At 41.6% G+C, this 17,040-nt stretch overlaps 1 protein-coding gene across 7 annotated transcripts in view; it reads right to left on the minus strand.

Moving 5' to 3' along the window:
- Positions 1–17,040, minus strand: part of CMC1 (C-X9-C motif containing 1) — a 69,912-nt gene that overhangs the window by 16,560 nt on the left and 36,312 nt on the right. The gene's annotated exons all lie outside the window — the stretch shown is intronic.

The raw sequence follows: 17,040 nt of genomic DNA on the forward strand, positions 1-17,040 counted from the left end.
CTGCTTAAGGGATGAGCTGCCCTCCCAGAAATGGAATCCAATTTGGCCCCAGCTTTGTCGAGCACTAATCTTTCATAGAAAGATTAGTGCTGGACAAAGGCATGAATTGAACTTTAAACAGGCAGCTTGGCAGGACAGATACCAACAGTGAAGTTGGTGAAAACAAACATACGAGAAGCAGATCTTTCACTCAGAACTACAGTAACTGCAAGGACAATCTGAATGCAACGGAAGGTCACTAGGGAGAGCACGGCCATACACGTGTCTGTAATCATGCTTTACTTTATATGACTGTGTTTAATAAAGTATTAACAGGACAACATTTTTTCTCTAAATGTTCATGTATACTATATTTAAAATCCAGTGTACAAATTAACATGAAAGGTGATGAAGTCATTGAGAGACCTAACCAGAAGACTTATTCTATGGAGGTACACATGGCCCAAGGACAGCCAACATGGTGTGGTGGTTAGAGTGCCTGACTTCAACTGGGAAGACCCTGGTTCAAGGCCCTATATAGCCACAAAGCTTACTGGGTGACTTTGGGCCAATCACTTATCTCTTAGCCTAATGTACCTTGCAGGATCATTGTGAGGATTTTAAAAAACCCTATACACTGCTCTGAGCTCCTTGGAAGTAGAGTGGGATAATAATGTGAAATAAAGTTCACAAATCTCCATGTTTTCTCTGCCACAAAAGGCTAGGATCTAATGATAAACAATACAAATGTGAAAATGCAACTATTCTAGCCCAAGAGCTAAAATTAATGTTTTGTATAGGTTTTATGCAATCGTCATGCAAATCCAAACAAGCTTCTGTATCAGCATCCACATTTAAATTGACATAAGGCCCTATGGGCTGTGGCCCTAAGAATCCTATTAGGAGAACGCAACTCTTTTCTGTGCAAAGAGCTTCAGGGAAGACAAGGAATCACACTATACTATTGTAACTTCTGACAGAACTATATTTACTAGTGCTGGATCACTAGTTCTGAACCTCTTGCACTGACGGAACAAAAAACAAACAACTAATGGATGCTAAGCCACTCCACTCCCCAAAATCCAGCCTGGCACAGCTGGTAGATCTCCATCATTTGGTTGTCTATGGCATTTGGCTTAGTTGAGTATTACATCTGAGAGGGCACTAAACATTTAATCTAAATTGATAAGGAAAGCAATATAGATTCACGAATAAATCAAACCTGAAACATAAGCTTTAGGTTTTATTACACAGGTTCACCCTGAGCAGGTCATTAACACTGCCAAATCTCCAAGAACACCGAATTATCTGTCCAGTGAATCTGTGTGCAATCCCAGTCTAGCATGGATCACGCTGAGCGCAGTTTGAGGGCCTGGATATGAAATTCTGACCACCCATCACAGCCTTTGTGTGCATAGAACAGCCTACAGGGTGTTCCACATATTGAAACCCTATTCCATGTGTATTCCACTGCCCTCTCTGGATTCAGCTACAAATCTGTAAATGAACACCCACCAAACTCTGAAATTAAGAATACAAATAAGAGCAGTCTGTTTGAGAAATCACTAGATACTATAGTTTTGCTAGAAGATAAAATGGGAAAAACATTATTCTGGGCTGTGAATTTTATTCTAAATTTAAAAAGCCAAAACATGGAATGAGTGTGCGCACGCATGCACACACACACACACACACACACACACACACACACACACACACACACAGAGCCCAATACCCCATGGCAGACAGAAATAGATCGGAACAGAAGAAAATGTAATAAAGTAACTTAACTTGGTTACTAGTTGAAGCATTTGATCTGTCCTTGTGCTGCTCCATCTCTTATAATATTGTAACTCTGTATCTGCACACAATGAAGATTTCCTGGCCTATTCCACCCAATATCTTGATTTAAATTGGAGCAAACTTTTTCCCAAATGTAAAATGGTGTGTGTGTGTGCGCGCGCACGTGCACAAGATTTTGGAGGCTGGGAACTTTTCTGAAATCTAAAGGACCAGAATTCAGACAATGTTCAAAAAATTTCAAAATTATTTGTGAATGTGCCTACCTCTCAGCCAATAGAGGCTGAGGGGTGCTGGGTTTTTTTTTTCTTCTGTGGGCCCCAGAGAGTGCTGTACTGCAGCTGGAACATCAGGTTGAAATTAGGACTGGTTGACATCCTCATCGCCTTCAGTCCTTTGCTGTAGGGTTGTGCATTTTGTTTTTTGTTTTTCCTGTTTTGTTTTTGGCCCGAATCCGAAACACCCCCATTTTGTTCTTTGTTCGAAATTGCAAAATCCGAATCCGAACGTTTTGGATTTTAAAAAATGGCCCCGGGGAAAAACTAGTGGGTGGAAGTGGTAGTGTCCAATGGGTGGAAACTACCACCCAAATTTCAGAGGAATTGGGCAAAGGGCTGATTTTTGGTGAATTTTTGAAGTATAGGATTTTTCCCATAGGGAAGAATGGAGGTTTCAGCAAAAGTATAGCTTCATGTTGGGGGGAAGGGGTGGCCTAGAGCAGAGTAGGGTGGGTGGTAGTGCCCAGTGAGGGCAAGGAAGCTGCCAGAATTATTTCAAAGGAATTGGGCAGAGGGCTGATTTTTAAAGATGTAATGGAGTTTGCGTGTCTGTAAAGTTCTTCCCCATAGGGAATGATGGACCTCCATAATTCCTGCCCCATAACTGCACTTGGGGGGCACCAGGGTGGCCCAGAGCGAGTGGTGGTGTAGAGCACATAGGGTGCCAACCACCCCATGGATTGCTAACCCATGGGGTACTGGGTTCTGTTGTTTCTGAGATGTTTTGAGTGTAGATTCAGATTCTCTAGTAGCATATAAGAGTGGATTCATAGTTTGTCGTTGAAAATATCATATGCTACTAGAGAATCTACACTCAGAACACCTCAGAAACAACAGAACCCAGCACCCCATGGGTTAACAACCCATGGGGGTGCTTGGCACCCTATGTGCACTACCCCACCACTCGCTCCTGGCCACCCCAGTGCCCCCCAGGTGGAGTTATGGGTCTGCTGAAACCTCCATTATTCCCGGGAGGGGGGGGGGCGGACCTTAAAGAAGCGTAAACTTCAACAATTCCTAAGAAATCAGCCCTTTCCCCTATTCCTTTGGAATCTGGGTTGTGGTAGGCACCCCTTGGGGCACTGCCACCCAACCCACTGTTTTTCCCTCAGGCCCCCTTTCTGCCCCAAATCTGCCCCAAAGACATGTCAACTTCAGAAATTCTTTAAAAATCAGCCCTTATTCCAATTCCTTTGTAATCTGGGTGGCAGCAGGCACCCATTGGGGCACTAACACCTGAACTACTCTTCTGCCCCCAAATCCCTCTTTCTGCCCCAAATCCACCCCAAATAACATCAACATCACACATTAACAACAGCAGAGCTTTGGAGAAAATCAAGCAGATTTCCAAAGGGTCATGCACATCCACATCCCACCCCCATCCGAAATGCAATTGATCTACACACAACAGTGTGAAATAACAACAATGAAATGCACACTGCCCCACTGGGCAATGAGGGTAAATGCACACTGCCCCACTAGCCAATGAGGGTAAAATTTACCCTTAAATTTGCTTAAAAGGAATAAGGAGGCAATTGCCAGCAGATCAGCCCATGCTTTCGCTGGCCAATCTGTAGGCTGGAAGGGCTGGAAATTCAAACAGATGTCAAAACTCAAAATGGAGACTGAAGGAGAAAGACTTATTGCAATTGCAAAATGGAGTTCCAAAACAGCCCAAACAACAAAATGTTTTGTATCCGAAACAGGGACGTTTTGTTTTGGCTACAAAATTTTCTGTTTTGAGTACTGGGTGTTTTGTTTTGGCTACAAAACAGCCGAAATGGCCTGTTTTGTGCACAAAACATTTTGTATCCGAAATGAAACGCACATCCCTACTTTGCTGCTGACAGTCAGTAATGGTGGTGTGGTGTGTGTGTGTGTGTGTGTGTGTGTGTGTGTGTGTGTGTGTGACAGGAGCAGCAGAGTGAGAGGAAGTTTTCTCTCCTTTGGGAATTGTAAACCACAACTCACAGGGTTTTTCACCAGTGTTTTCACCAGGCCTTGCCACTGGTGGCAGGTCAGTATCAAAGAGAATGGCTTTGGGTCATGGCTTCAGGAAACAGCAAAGATAAGACCAATATTCTGCTGGGTTTTTGCCCCCAAGCTAAGTGGCATTCAAATTTGGTAGTAGGAACACAGGAAGATGCCATATACTGAGTCAGACCATAGGTCCATCTCGCTCAGTATTGTCTACACAGACTGGCAACAGCTTCTCCAAGGTTGCAGGCAGCAATCTCTCTCAGCCCTATCTTGGAGATGCTGCCAGGGAGGGAACCTGAAGCCTAGATGCTCTTCCCAGAGCGGCTCCATCCCCTGAGGGGAATATCTTCCAGTGCCCACACCTAGTCTCCCTTTTGTACGCAAACAGGGCAGATCCTGCTTAGCTTAAGGGGACAAGTCATGCTTGCTACCACAAGACCAGCTTAATTATTTCCCCTAGGTATTTAGTAGCCTTAGTGGTAGATTTTGTTGTATCTATACATATTCTTGTTTGGTAGTTCATACTGATTGTGGATTTTATAATACTATATTAAATGGTTGTTTTTAATGTTTTTATTTGCATTTGGGGGCTTTGTGGTCAAAAGGTGGGGTAAAAATCCACAATAATGGAGGTTCGAGAATTTTCTGAAACCCACAACCTAGTCATGGTTGTGTAATATCAAAAAGACTTTGAGATTATTTATAGATGTGCCCAGTTTTGTCTCAAAACCAATGGCAGATCTTTGTCACCACAACTTTTTAAACACTTTAAGAGAGCTGGTGTAACACAGAGACTGAGAGTATGAGCTGGGAAGTCCCCCACTCAAATCTTACCTCAGTTCTCAATTCACTACAGATGGCCCATTGAGAATTACCAAAATAATCCCATACTGATCTAACCTAAATGCATTAGTATTAGCTGTACAGTATATAGTTGTTTTTGTACCTATAGTTATCTGTAACCTAAATGAGTCTTTACATACTACTGCATTAACCCCTCAAATGTATTTAGAAGAGTGTGAGTTCATGCCCCCTTCCCTCACACCAGCCATTTTAGTAGGCTAAGCAGGCCCAGTGGGTTCATCATCCCCTAAAGTATTCATTTTATAGACTTTTTCTTCCTCACATTTCTTCTTCTTCCAACACCTGTAAAAACGAAGCAAGCTTTGTCAAGAAGCAGGTCTAAATTATATGACAAACATAGACCTTTCGGCCTATTAGGCTGATATCTTTCAGAACTGCTATTTTTAAGAGCACTGATTAATTTTAAGTTTGTTGTCCTTCGCCATAATAAGAATTCTCGACATCAAGCATCGCAGCAACAGGCTCTGGAACAGGCAGAACTGGAACACATATAAAGTTCCCCTAGAGCTAACACCCATCAGTACCAATTCCTATGTTAACCTATAATGAACTCATGCGCTGCAACATAGCCTCAGTCTCGGTTTTCCCATGTAGGATCAGTTGCACAACCTTGAGATGGGTGATTAGACAGCAGGTACAACATACATTCTAAAATGTAGACATTTGGTTCCTAGGAATAAGACTTCTAGTGGTTGCCTAAGCTTGTCTGCAACCAGAAAAGTCTGACTTCAAAACACTAGTATCAGCATACTTGGCAAAAGGGTGAAGATATTTGGTGAACAAACCTCTTTTCGCCACAAGGTGGGGATAAAGCAGATAAATTTAAATTGTTGTCTTTGCCTTATAAGCATCCTTACAGATAACTTGGTTCTCAAAATTAATGCAAAGACCACCAATTAGGGCATGCACATAACTCCTAGTTTCACTGATTAATATCCCTATTACTCTTTTGGTGAGAAACACTTTCTTTTCAAAATAAAACAAAAGATGAGAATAGGCCCCGCTCCCCCTCACTGAATTAAAAACAGAAGACCCTAAAAGGTCTCTTGGGATTACAAAGCAAGAAACCTTCAATCCGTCAAGTGCTTTTGTGCACAGACTAAGCATAACACAAAAGGAGAGTCTATATCTCCACTTCATAAAGAAGTACAGAACACAGAAAATGCAAGATATACCCTTGACCAGTTTCTGCTTGTAAAAAGAGTGTTTCACACAAGCCTCTCAAGTTTCCATATAAGCAGCACATCCTTCAAGCCATTCACCCCCATACATATGTCAGTTATTGCATTTAGTTTGTACAGACTGCTAACTCACATATATTGAATTACCAATTCAATATATAAATAGTATATATATATATATACAAATAGTCTAAAATAAACAAGTAAGTTCACTGAATGGTGTCCATGGCTGTTCGGCTGTGCTAAGCTCTGGCCCACAGCTGGCCGTCAAAGTGGAAAGCTACCTGGTCATGGGGGTTCACCTTCATGGGGGGCATTCCCATTCTGTTTCTTCAACTGGTCCCTTAAAATTTCTGGAGCTTGGAAAAGCAGCTCTCCTCATTAAAAGCCATGAGAACCATGGTCACGTTATCAAGCGGAAAGGAAGCTAGAATACTATTATGTCTGGAAAGTACGGAATACAAAATCCCATTGATTGACTGATTAAGTGCTGTCAAGTTGGTGTCGACTCTTAGCGTGGGTGATAGATAGATCTATCTATCTATCATAGATAGATTACATAGATAGATTCTCTCCAGGATGATCTGTCTTCAACTTGGCCTTTAAGGTCTCTCGGTGATGCATTCATTGCTCTTGTAATTGAGTCCATCCAACTTGCTGTTAGTTGTCCTCTTCTTCTCTTTCCTTCAACTTTCCCCAGCATTATGGACTTCGAGGGAGCTGGGTCTTCGCCTAATGTGTCCGAAGTATGATAGTTTGAGCCTGGTCATTTGTGACTCGAGTGAAAATTCTGGATTGATTTGTTTTATGATCCATTTGTTTGTTTTCCTAGCTGTTCATGGTATCCTCAAAATCTCTAACACCAAAATCCAGAAGCTTTTTCTATCTTGCTTCTTCCAAGTCCAGCTTTTGCATCCATAGAGTGTCGTGGGGAAAAAACCATTGTTCGAACTATTCTAATCTTTGTAGGTATAGACATGTCACAGCATCTAAATATCCTTTCCAAACCCTTCATTGTAACCCTATCAAGTGCTAGTCTGCGGTGTATTTCTTGACTGCTGGATCCTTTACTATGGTCGATCCTAAAAGGCAGAACCTATCTACCACTTCAGTGTCTTCATTATCAATTCTGAGGCTGATTGCTGTAACCATTGTCATTAGTTTAGCCTTCTTTACATTTAGTCGTAGTGCCATTTTTGCACTGTGCTCCTTGACTTTCATTACTAGAGCTTACAGATCATCCACATTCTTAGCTATCAGAGTGGTGTCATCAGAGTAGCGCAGGTTATTGATGTTTCTTCCTCCAACTTTAAAACCATCTTCTTCCAATCTAGCTTCTCTCAGTATACAGGTGAAACTTGGAAAATTAGAATATCGTGCAAAAGTCCATTTATTTCAGTAATGCAAATTAAAAGGTGAAACTGATATATGAGACAGATGCATTACATGCAAAGCGAGATAAGTCAAGCCTTAATTTGTTATAATTGTGAGGATCTTGGCGTACAGCTCATGAAAACCCCAAATCCACAATCTCAGAAAATTAGAATATTACATGGAACCAAGAAGACAAGGGTTGTAGAATAGAACAATATCGGACCTCTGAAAAGTATAAGCATGCATATGTATTCAGTACTTGGTTTGGGCCCCTTTTGCAGCAATTACTGCCTCAATGCGGCGTGGCATGGATGCTATCAGCCTGTGGCACTGATGAGGTATTATGGAAGACCAGGTTGCTTCATTAGCGGCCTTCAGCAATTCTGCATTGTTTGGTCTCATGTCTCTCATCCTTCTCTTGGCAATGCCCCATAGATTCTCTATGGGGTCAGGTCAGGCGAGTTTGCTGGCCAATCAAGCACACTACACTGTATACTTTTCAGAGGTCCGATATTGTTCTATTCTTCAATCCTTGTCTTATTGGTTCCATGTAATATTCTAATTTTCTGAGACTGTGGATTTGGGGTTTTCATGAGCTGTATGCCATGATCATCACAATTATAACAAATTAAGGCTTGACTTATCTCACTTTGCATGTAATGCGTCTGTATCATATATCAGTTTCACCTTTTAATTTGCATTACTGAAATTAATGGACTTTTGCACGATATTCTAATTTTCCGAGTTTCACCTGTATGTTCAGCATATAAGTTGAATAAATGAGAAAGTATAAAGCCTTGTCTTACTCCTTTGCCTATCTGGAACCACTCTGTTTCACCACGTTCCATCTGGACTGTGGCTTCCTGTCCTATGTATAGGTTTTTCATGAGAACAATGAGATGTTCTGGGATGCCCATTTTCCTAATGATGTTCCACAACTTGACATAATTGATGCAATCAAAGGCTTTTCAGTAGTCAATAAAGCACACATTGACTTCTTTTTGGTATTCATTGGCTTTCTCAATTATCCAGCATGCATCAGCAATGATTTCTCGTTCCTCAGCCTTTTCTGAAACCAGCTTGAACATCCGGCATTTCCCTTTTCATGTAGGGCTCTAATCTGCATTGGATGATCTTGAGCATTATTTTGCTAGCATGTGAAATTAAGGATATTGTGTGATGGTTTGTGCAATCTGTTAAGTCTCCTTTCTTTGGTATGGGTATGTAGACTGACCTCTTACAATCTGTTAGCCATTGTGTCATTCTTCAAATTTGCTGGCATAGTTTGGTTAGAACCTTGACTGATTCTTCTTTTGTTGCCTGTCAAATTTCTGTAACTATTCCATCAGTTCCTGTAGCCTTCTGACTTGGTAATGACCGGAGTGCTGATCTAACTTCATCTTCCCATACCAGAGGTTCTTGCAAGTAGGGAATATCTTCTAGAGTATCTTGGATGTTGACGTCCCTGCTGTACAGATTTTCAGTATACTCCTTCCATCTCTGTTTGATCTTCTTTGAATCAGTTACTATCTGTCCTTTGGCATCTCTTAGCATACCAATTTGAGGTTGGAACCTCCCTCTGAGTTCAGAGATCTTTTGGAAAACTTTGTTTTTCTGTGTCTATTTCCACCCTCAAGGTCTTTACAGATGTCATTGTAGTACTGTTCCTTGTCTCTTCTAACGGCTTTCTGATATTCCCTATTAAGGTTCTTTGTGAGGTCTTTATCTTTCTTGACTTTGGCTTCTCTCCTCTTCTTGGCAATTTCCACCATCTGTTCTGACATCCATTTTACTTTCTTCTGTTTCTTGGTCTTTGACAGTTTCTTTTCAAGTTCATCCTTAACAACTTCTTTGATTTCATTCCCTATCAATGAGGTTCAGAATTTTAAAGCGGTTCATGATGTTCTTGAAAATGGTGGTTACATTCTCAAGATCACATCATGGAAACTGGATAGTTTTGTTTTTCCGCTTTAGCTTGACTTGGCAATTAACTATTAACTATTAATTATTATTATTATTATTATTATTATTATTATTATTATTACATTTATATCCCGCTCTTCCTCCAAGGAGCCCAGAGCAGTGTACTACATACTTAAGTTTCTCTTTCACAACAACCCTGTGAAGTAGGCTAGGCTGAGAGAGAAGTGACTGGCCCAGAGTCACCCAGCTAGTATTATGGCTGGATGGGGATCTGAACTCAGGTCTCCCCGGTCCTAGTCCAGCACACTAACCACTACACCATGCGGGCTCTGAGCACATGAGCAGATTGTGATCTGTTCCACAATCAGCCCAAAAAATCATCTTTTTGCTGTTATAACTGAGCTCTTCCACCTCCTTGCACCAATAATGTAATCAATTTGATTTCTGTGCATTCCATCTGGTGATGTCCATGTGTATAGGCACCACTTTGGTTGTTTGAAAAATGTGTTAGCAATGAAGAGATCATTGGCTTGGCAGAAACTAAGTCATTCTCCTGCTTCGTTTCTGTTTCCTAGGGCATACAGTCCAACTGTGTTTTCCTCCTTACCATTTCCAACTTTGGCATTCCAGTCTCCAACCACCAGCAGTACATCTTGCTTGCACTTTCTGTCAATTTCAGACTGAACTTGAGCACAAAATTCATCAACTTCCTCTTCTTCTGCATCAGTCGTTGGGGCATAGACTTGAAAAACTGTCATGTTAAAGTGTTATCCACGAAATCTAATTGATATTAGTTGGTCACTGACCGCATTGTATCCAAGTACTGTCATTGCTATATCCTTCCTATGAAAACAACACTGTTCCTTCTTTGTTTTTCATGTCCTCAGTAGTATGATTTTCTGACTGAAAGTGTCCTATCCCAGTCCATTTTAATTCACTGATGCCCAAGATGTCAATCTGTAGTCAATTCATTTCATCTTTCACTGTGCCAAGCTTTCTCATATTCATGCTTCTTATGTTCCACGTTCCTATTGTAATTCTGTCTTTGCTGTCTCAGATTTTCTTTTCCTGCATGGCAACATCAGCTGCTAGACATCCAAAAGGCTTTAATCTAACCATGCCATAAACACCATCAGTACTCTAAGAGATCCTCAGCTCTTCCTCAGTAGCATTTTGAGTACTGTCCGACCTGAGGGGCTCATCATCCGGCACTACATTGACAATCATTCTATTTTGTCTATCGGTGTGGTTTTCTTGGTAAAATACAGGAGTGGTTTACCACTGCCTTCTTCCATGCAGTATGAAATGATGCCTTTGTCGTTGTTACTGAAGTGATCGTCTGCCTCCAGCACCTTCCTATATCACTGCTGCCCAATATAGGTGCCTGCTTGCTTTAGCTGGGCAGCTGGGATGACCTTCACACTTTGGATGACCCTACTGGGAGTATACCTCTCGGCATACTTCGCTCACCCCTACCAGGAACACACACACACCTGCACCATGATGAGGCAGCATAACAGGACTTGAAATTTAGAGGCTGGAAGGGTGGATTGACAGGAGTGAGGGAACTACTGTGCCAGGTCTGCTTTGCATGCAGCAAGGATGTGGCATAGATTGCATGCAGGAGGCTGTGCCCCCTCATTTCAGACATCATACGAAAAATGTACTTGCACATCTCCACAGAGATGCATGTGTTCCCACTGTAGGGTTCTGCTAGCCATTTGCTCTGAGAGTATGCTTCGAGGTAGCTTGATAAGCCTAAGTGTGGGGATGCAGGAATCTCTGATGGGTGTGCATGAATTATCTGCAATTAAATGTCGAATTGAATCACAGCCCGCCTTGCAAGTGATTTGTTGAAAGCGGCTGGCTTAGCAAGCTACCTTGAATCACCCCAATTCAACCCAAATTGATTTAAGTGAATTGGGTACCATTTTGAGGCCCATTTTGCTGGGGAAACAGGCCTCAAAATGATGCGTCTTTCCAGGGAGAGCTGGTCTACCAATTGGGATGACCAGGCAGACCAATCTTCTGCTCTGGACTGAGCGTGTCAGCCCACCTCCAATTGGTAGACCAGGTCTCCCTGGAAAACTAATCAATTGGGTTTGGTGGGTAGGCCAACCCACCGCTCCAGACTTAGCACACCAGCCTGCCTCAGAGAGCTAGTCTACCAGCTGATCCCAACTGGTAGACCATCTTTCTCTGGAAAGAAGCACCATTTTGATGCCCATTTTTCCAACAAAGCGGGTCTCAAAATGGCCAGAATTGATTCAGGATGAATTCTATTCTACCCTGAATCTGGCCCTTTGTTTTCAGGGTGATTCAATTTGGGGTAGAGTCATTGAATCACCCCCAATTTGACCTGGATCTATTTGTGAGCAAATCGATTTGCACATCCCTAGAGTCCTTCTTTTACACATATCCAGATACATGGAAAGTAGCTGCACAAGCAGTTTACACATCCTTTATTGTCATTTACTTGTAATACGTGAAGTGGATCTGTGACAGAGAAATAAGAATGGAGACAGAGGGGGGGAAACCATGAAGTTCAGACTCTGGTACATCAGCACATGGCTCAAAACAGGGACCAAAAGGCAACAGAATACAGCTATATCCAAATAAGCTAGGAGTCAAAGTAAAGGAAGCCACAAAAATGAACCTTTACACCAGGGGTGGGGAACCTTGGCCCTCCAGCTGTTGTTGAACTACAAATCCCATCATCCCCAGCCACAATTATTGTGGCTGGGGATGGTGGGAATTGTAGTTCAAAAACAGCTGGAGGGCCAAGGTTCCCCACTCCAGCTTTAAACGAACTTAAAACTCACAGGAAAAAAATTTAATGGGAATCAATAAGTCAAGTCAGTATCAATACTGAAGAACATATCTAACACATATAACATCATTTCAAACCTACCAGGCACAATATATGTACTTTCGTTCCTAAAGAATAAGGCCATAGGAGACTTCAGAAAAGATGCACCACTTCACAACCTGATTGTCTTCAGGTGACTGTTAAAAGCTCTCCTGAATGCAAACTCTTTGGACAACTGTAAATCAATCAAGTGCTTAAAGACTTCATCAAATGAGGGGAAACGGTAGCAATTTCCTTTGTGGCAAAAGCAGAGTTAAGAACAACCCAATAAATAGATCCCAGTACAGAACTCTTTGAAGTTCCACTGATGTGACTTGAGTTCCTTTGTATTATACTTAAAATCTGGATGTCGAGGATTTCCCCCACGCACCCCGTCCCAGATAAAAACTTAACAGGTTCCCCACCCCCCAAAAAACCTAGGGGTGATTTGAGATACAGTACAGTGGTCCCTCTACTTACGAAATTAATCCGTTCCGAATGCACATTTGTAAGTCGAAAAATTCGTAAGTCGAAAAGCGGTTTCCCATAGGAATGCACTGGGAACGGATTAATGCGTTCCGGAGCCTAGAAAAAAGACCCAGACCCCCAGTAAGGCTTGCAAACTGCACAGGAACATTTCTTTTCAAGAATAAACAGGCAGTAAACAGGCAGGCAAGTCAAGGAAACCGCATGTAAAATTTGTAAGTTGAGGAAACCCCATCTAAAAATTTGTAAGTCGAGGAAACCCCATCTAAAAATTTGGAAGTCGAAAAAACCGCATCTAAAACCGGATCTAAAACTGCCGTTTGTAACTCGAAAAATACTTATGTCGAGTAGTTTGTAAGTCGAGGGACCACTGTATATACAATCATCACAATAAATAGTTCAGACCGCAAAAGCTCATGTAGTTAGATGAGGACAGCCAAAGTATTTCAAGGTTCTTGAAATGAAACACCTTGTGTACTTCTGAGCTAAAGGAGTTGTATCTGTTTTATTATTCTTAAAGTAAAGTGTGCTGTCAAGTCGATTTCGAATCCTGGCGACCACAGAGCCCTGTGGTTTTCTTTGGAAAAATACAGGAGTGCTTTACCATTGCCTCATCCCATGCAGTATGAGATGATGGCCTTTTAGCATCTTCCTATATCGCTGCTGCCTGATATACTGTAGTACCAGTGGGGAGTCAAATCGGCAACCTTCTGCTTGTTAGTCAAGCATTTCCCCACTGCACCACTTAAGGTGTTATTATTCTTAGGAGTCTAAAAAAAACCCACCAAAAGCCATTAATATTGCTCCAGTTTACTGCTGTATTAACATAAAACCTCTAGAGGGCAACTAAGTTTCAAAGTATGCCTCCCTATATATTCAAGTATCTTAACTAGTTTAAGCCAATGCACAAAGTTTTCTTCAGCTTTTCACCTAAATGTCACTTGCTGTTTCTTTCTTTCAAGTGCGTAAAATTACAAGGGGCTATACAAATGTTGAAAATAAAAGGCAGCCCACCTGAAGGCTCAATCTAAAGTGATTCAAGATGCAATAGCCATTCAGCAAGAGGTATATTTCGTCAGACTACTCCCAAATTATAGCAGCTATATAACCCCCAAATTGTAGATTGCCATTTTGATCCATTAGAATAAAAATTCACATTCCAAAGTAGGAAATGTCAACTAAAAAGTAACAAAGCATTAAACAGTGAGCTTTCAAGTCCTACAAGCCCTTCTGTATTAAAACAACAGTGGATTCTAATAAAGAGCAACCAAGCTGGGTTAAAAATAAGCTAAAGAGAGATAATAAAGGTAAAGCGTGCCATCAAGTCAGTGTCGACTCCTGGTGGCCACAGAGCCCTGTGGTGGTCTTTGGTAAAATACAGGAGGGGTTTACCATTGCCTCCTCCCACGCAGTGTGAGATTATGGCCTTTCAGCATCTTCCTATATCGCTGCTGCAGATGTTTCCCATAGTCTGGGATACAGATGTTTCCCATAGTCTGGGAAGCATACTAGCAGGGATTCGAACCAGCAATCTCTGGCTTGTTAGTCAAGTCATTTCCCCCCATGCCATTAGGTGGCTTAAAGAGAGATAAAACCATCCAACAAAAGGGCACTGCACACAAATAAGAGATTGTGTGAAGGGCCATTTTAAATCAAACTCCTTGGCCACTGCTCTGCATAGCAGTTAAGTCCTGCATACACAGTGGCTCACAAGCTGCCCTTCTCAGCTACTGTGGTCTTGGACCAAAGCAAGGTATAGAAAATTAGAAGGCCAACAAAACCTGAGCTCCTCACCACTTCCTACTGCTGCCTCCCCAATAGCTTGTACAGAAGCTCCCCCCTTTTTATATTCCTCATGAACGAAGAAGATGGAGTTTGCAGAAGACCCCCTGGGGTACATTGGTTATGTTCTACAGACAGTACACATGGGAGGGAGGGAGTTTTACATACTTCCCAAGAATGTTAAGAAGTTTTGCATTCCTTCACTGATCCTTCCCATATTAAAAATAAATCCCACACATACACCAAAATTGTGAAGTAGTTCACCAACTCTATATGAATGCAAGATTTTTGAGTACACAAAGTGAGAAAATGATCTATTAGAAACAAAGCAATACCACTACAGCAGTTGAAATTGTGTGTGTGTGTGTATGTGCGTGCGCGTGTGTGTGCGTGCGTGCGTATACACACACACATATACATACATATATATACACATACATACACACACACACACACATATATACACATAATATATAAACTAAGGCAATATGTCTCTCTATACTGGCATCTACAGTTGGGGATTGTACATTTTATTTTAGAAAGTGTTTTAGGGAATGGTCACAACTAAATACAATAAATCTATTGATTGTTCAGTTTCTATACCACTTTTCATTAAAATAATCTCAAAGTGGTTTACAATATAATTAAAACAATGCACAATTAAAATATGAAAAGTACAGATAAAAATAAAAATAAAAATATGTTGCTATTTTTATTGTTATTATTATTATTATTATTATTATTATTATTATTAATTCAATTTCTATACCACCCTTCCAAAAATGGCTCAGGGCGGTTTACAAAGAGAAATAACAAATAAGATGGCTCCCTGTCCCCAAAGGGCTCACATTCTAAAAAGAAACATAAGACACACACCAGCAACAGTCACTGGAAGTACTGTGCTGGGGGTGGATAGGGCCAGTTACTCTCCCCCTGCTAAATAACGAGAATCACCACGGTAAAAGGTGCTTCTTTGCCCAGTTAGCAGGGGTAAAAGTTTAAAATTTAAATTTAAAAGTTCAACACACAAAGCAGCAGCAGTAAAAACTGTACCCTCATATTTATGAGCCTGGGGGAAGAGCCACATTTTAACTTGTTTTCTAAAAACTGTAATGGAGGCTGCAGAATGAATGCCAGCCAGGAGAGAATTCTAAAGCCTGGGGGCCATGACTGAGAAGGCCCTTTCCCACATGCTCGATAGCTGAGCCTCTCTCACTGTTGGCACACGGAGCAGAGCCCCCTCTCAAGATCCTGTCAAGCAGGCAGAAACCCTTGGGAGCAGGTGGTCATTCAGACATCCAGGGCCCAAATCATTAAGGCTTTGAAGGTCAAAACCAGCACCTTGAATTGTAACTGAAAAAATTTAGTAGCTAGTACAGCTCTTTCAAAATGAGTATAATGTGATCCCAAAAGGGAGCTCTGGATAAAATCCTAGCTGCTGCGTTTTGCACTAGCTGCAGTTTCTGAATATTCTTCGGCAGCCCCACGTAGAGCATGTTACAGTAATCCATCTATGACATGACTAACGTGTGGGTAACTCTGGGCAGATCTGGCTTCTTGAAAAAGGGACATAGGTGGTGCACTAACCAAGATTTAGATGATGAGAGAGACTTTTATATTTGGGCAGGAGACCTTGGAAATAGCATATCAAGCACATTTTGGCAGATCATACAGGTGAAACTCGAAAAATTAGAATATCGTGCAAAAGTTCATTAATTTCAGTAATGCAAATTAAAAGGTGAAACTGATATATGAGATAGACGCATTACGTGCAAAGCGAGATAAGTCAAGCCTTAATTTGTTATAATTATGATGATCATGGCGTACAGCTCATGAAAACCCCAACTCCACAATCCCAGAAAATTAGAATATTACATGAAACCAATAAAACAAGGATTGTAAATAGAACAATATCGGACCTCTGAAAAGTATAAGCATGCATATGTATTCAGTACTTGGTTTGGGCCCCTTTTGCAGCAATTACTGCCTCAATGCGGCGTGGCATGGATGCTATCAGCCTGTGGCACTGCTGAAGTGTTATGGAAGACCAGGATGCTTCAATAGCAGCCTTCAGCTCTTCTGCATTGTTTGGTCTCATGTCTCTCATCCTTCTCTTGGCAATGCCCCATAGATTCTCTATGGGGTTCAGGTCAGGCCAGTTTGCTGGCCAATCAAGCACAGTAATCCCATGGTCATTGAACCAGGTTTTGGTACTTTTGGCAGTGTGGGCAGGTGCCAAGTCCTGCTGGAAAATGAAGTCAGCATCCCCATATAGCTCGTCTGTGGAAGGAAGCATGAAGTGCTCCAAAATCTCCTGATAGACGGCTGCATTGACCCTGGACTTAATGAAGCACAGTGGACCAACACCAGCAGATGACATGGCTCCCCAAATCAACACAGACTGTGGAAACTTCACACTGGACTTCAAGCATCTTGCATTGTGTGCCTCTCCATTCTTCCTCCAGACTCTGGGTCCTTGGTTTCCAAATGAGATGCAAATGTTGCTCTCATCAGAAAAGAGGACTTTGGACCACTGAGCAACAGA

Source organism: Hemicordylus capensis, chromosome 6 (assembly GCF_027244095.1).
Source record: "Hemicordylus capensis ecotype Gifberg chromosome 6, rHemCap1.1.pri, whole genome shotgun sequence".
NCBI classification, from domain to species: Eukaryota; Metazoa; Chordata; class Lepidosauria; order Squamata; family Cordylidae; genus Hemicordylus; species Hemicordylus capensis.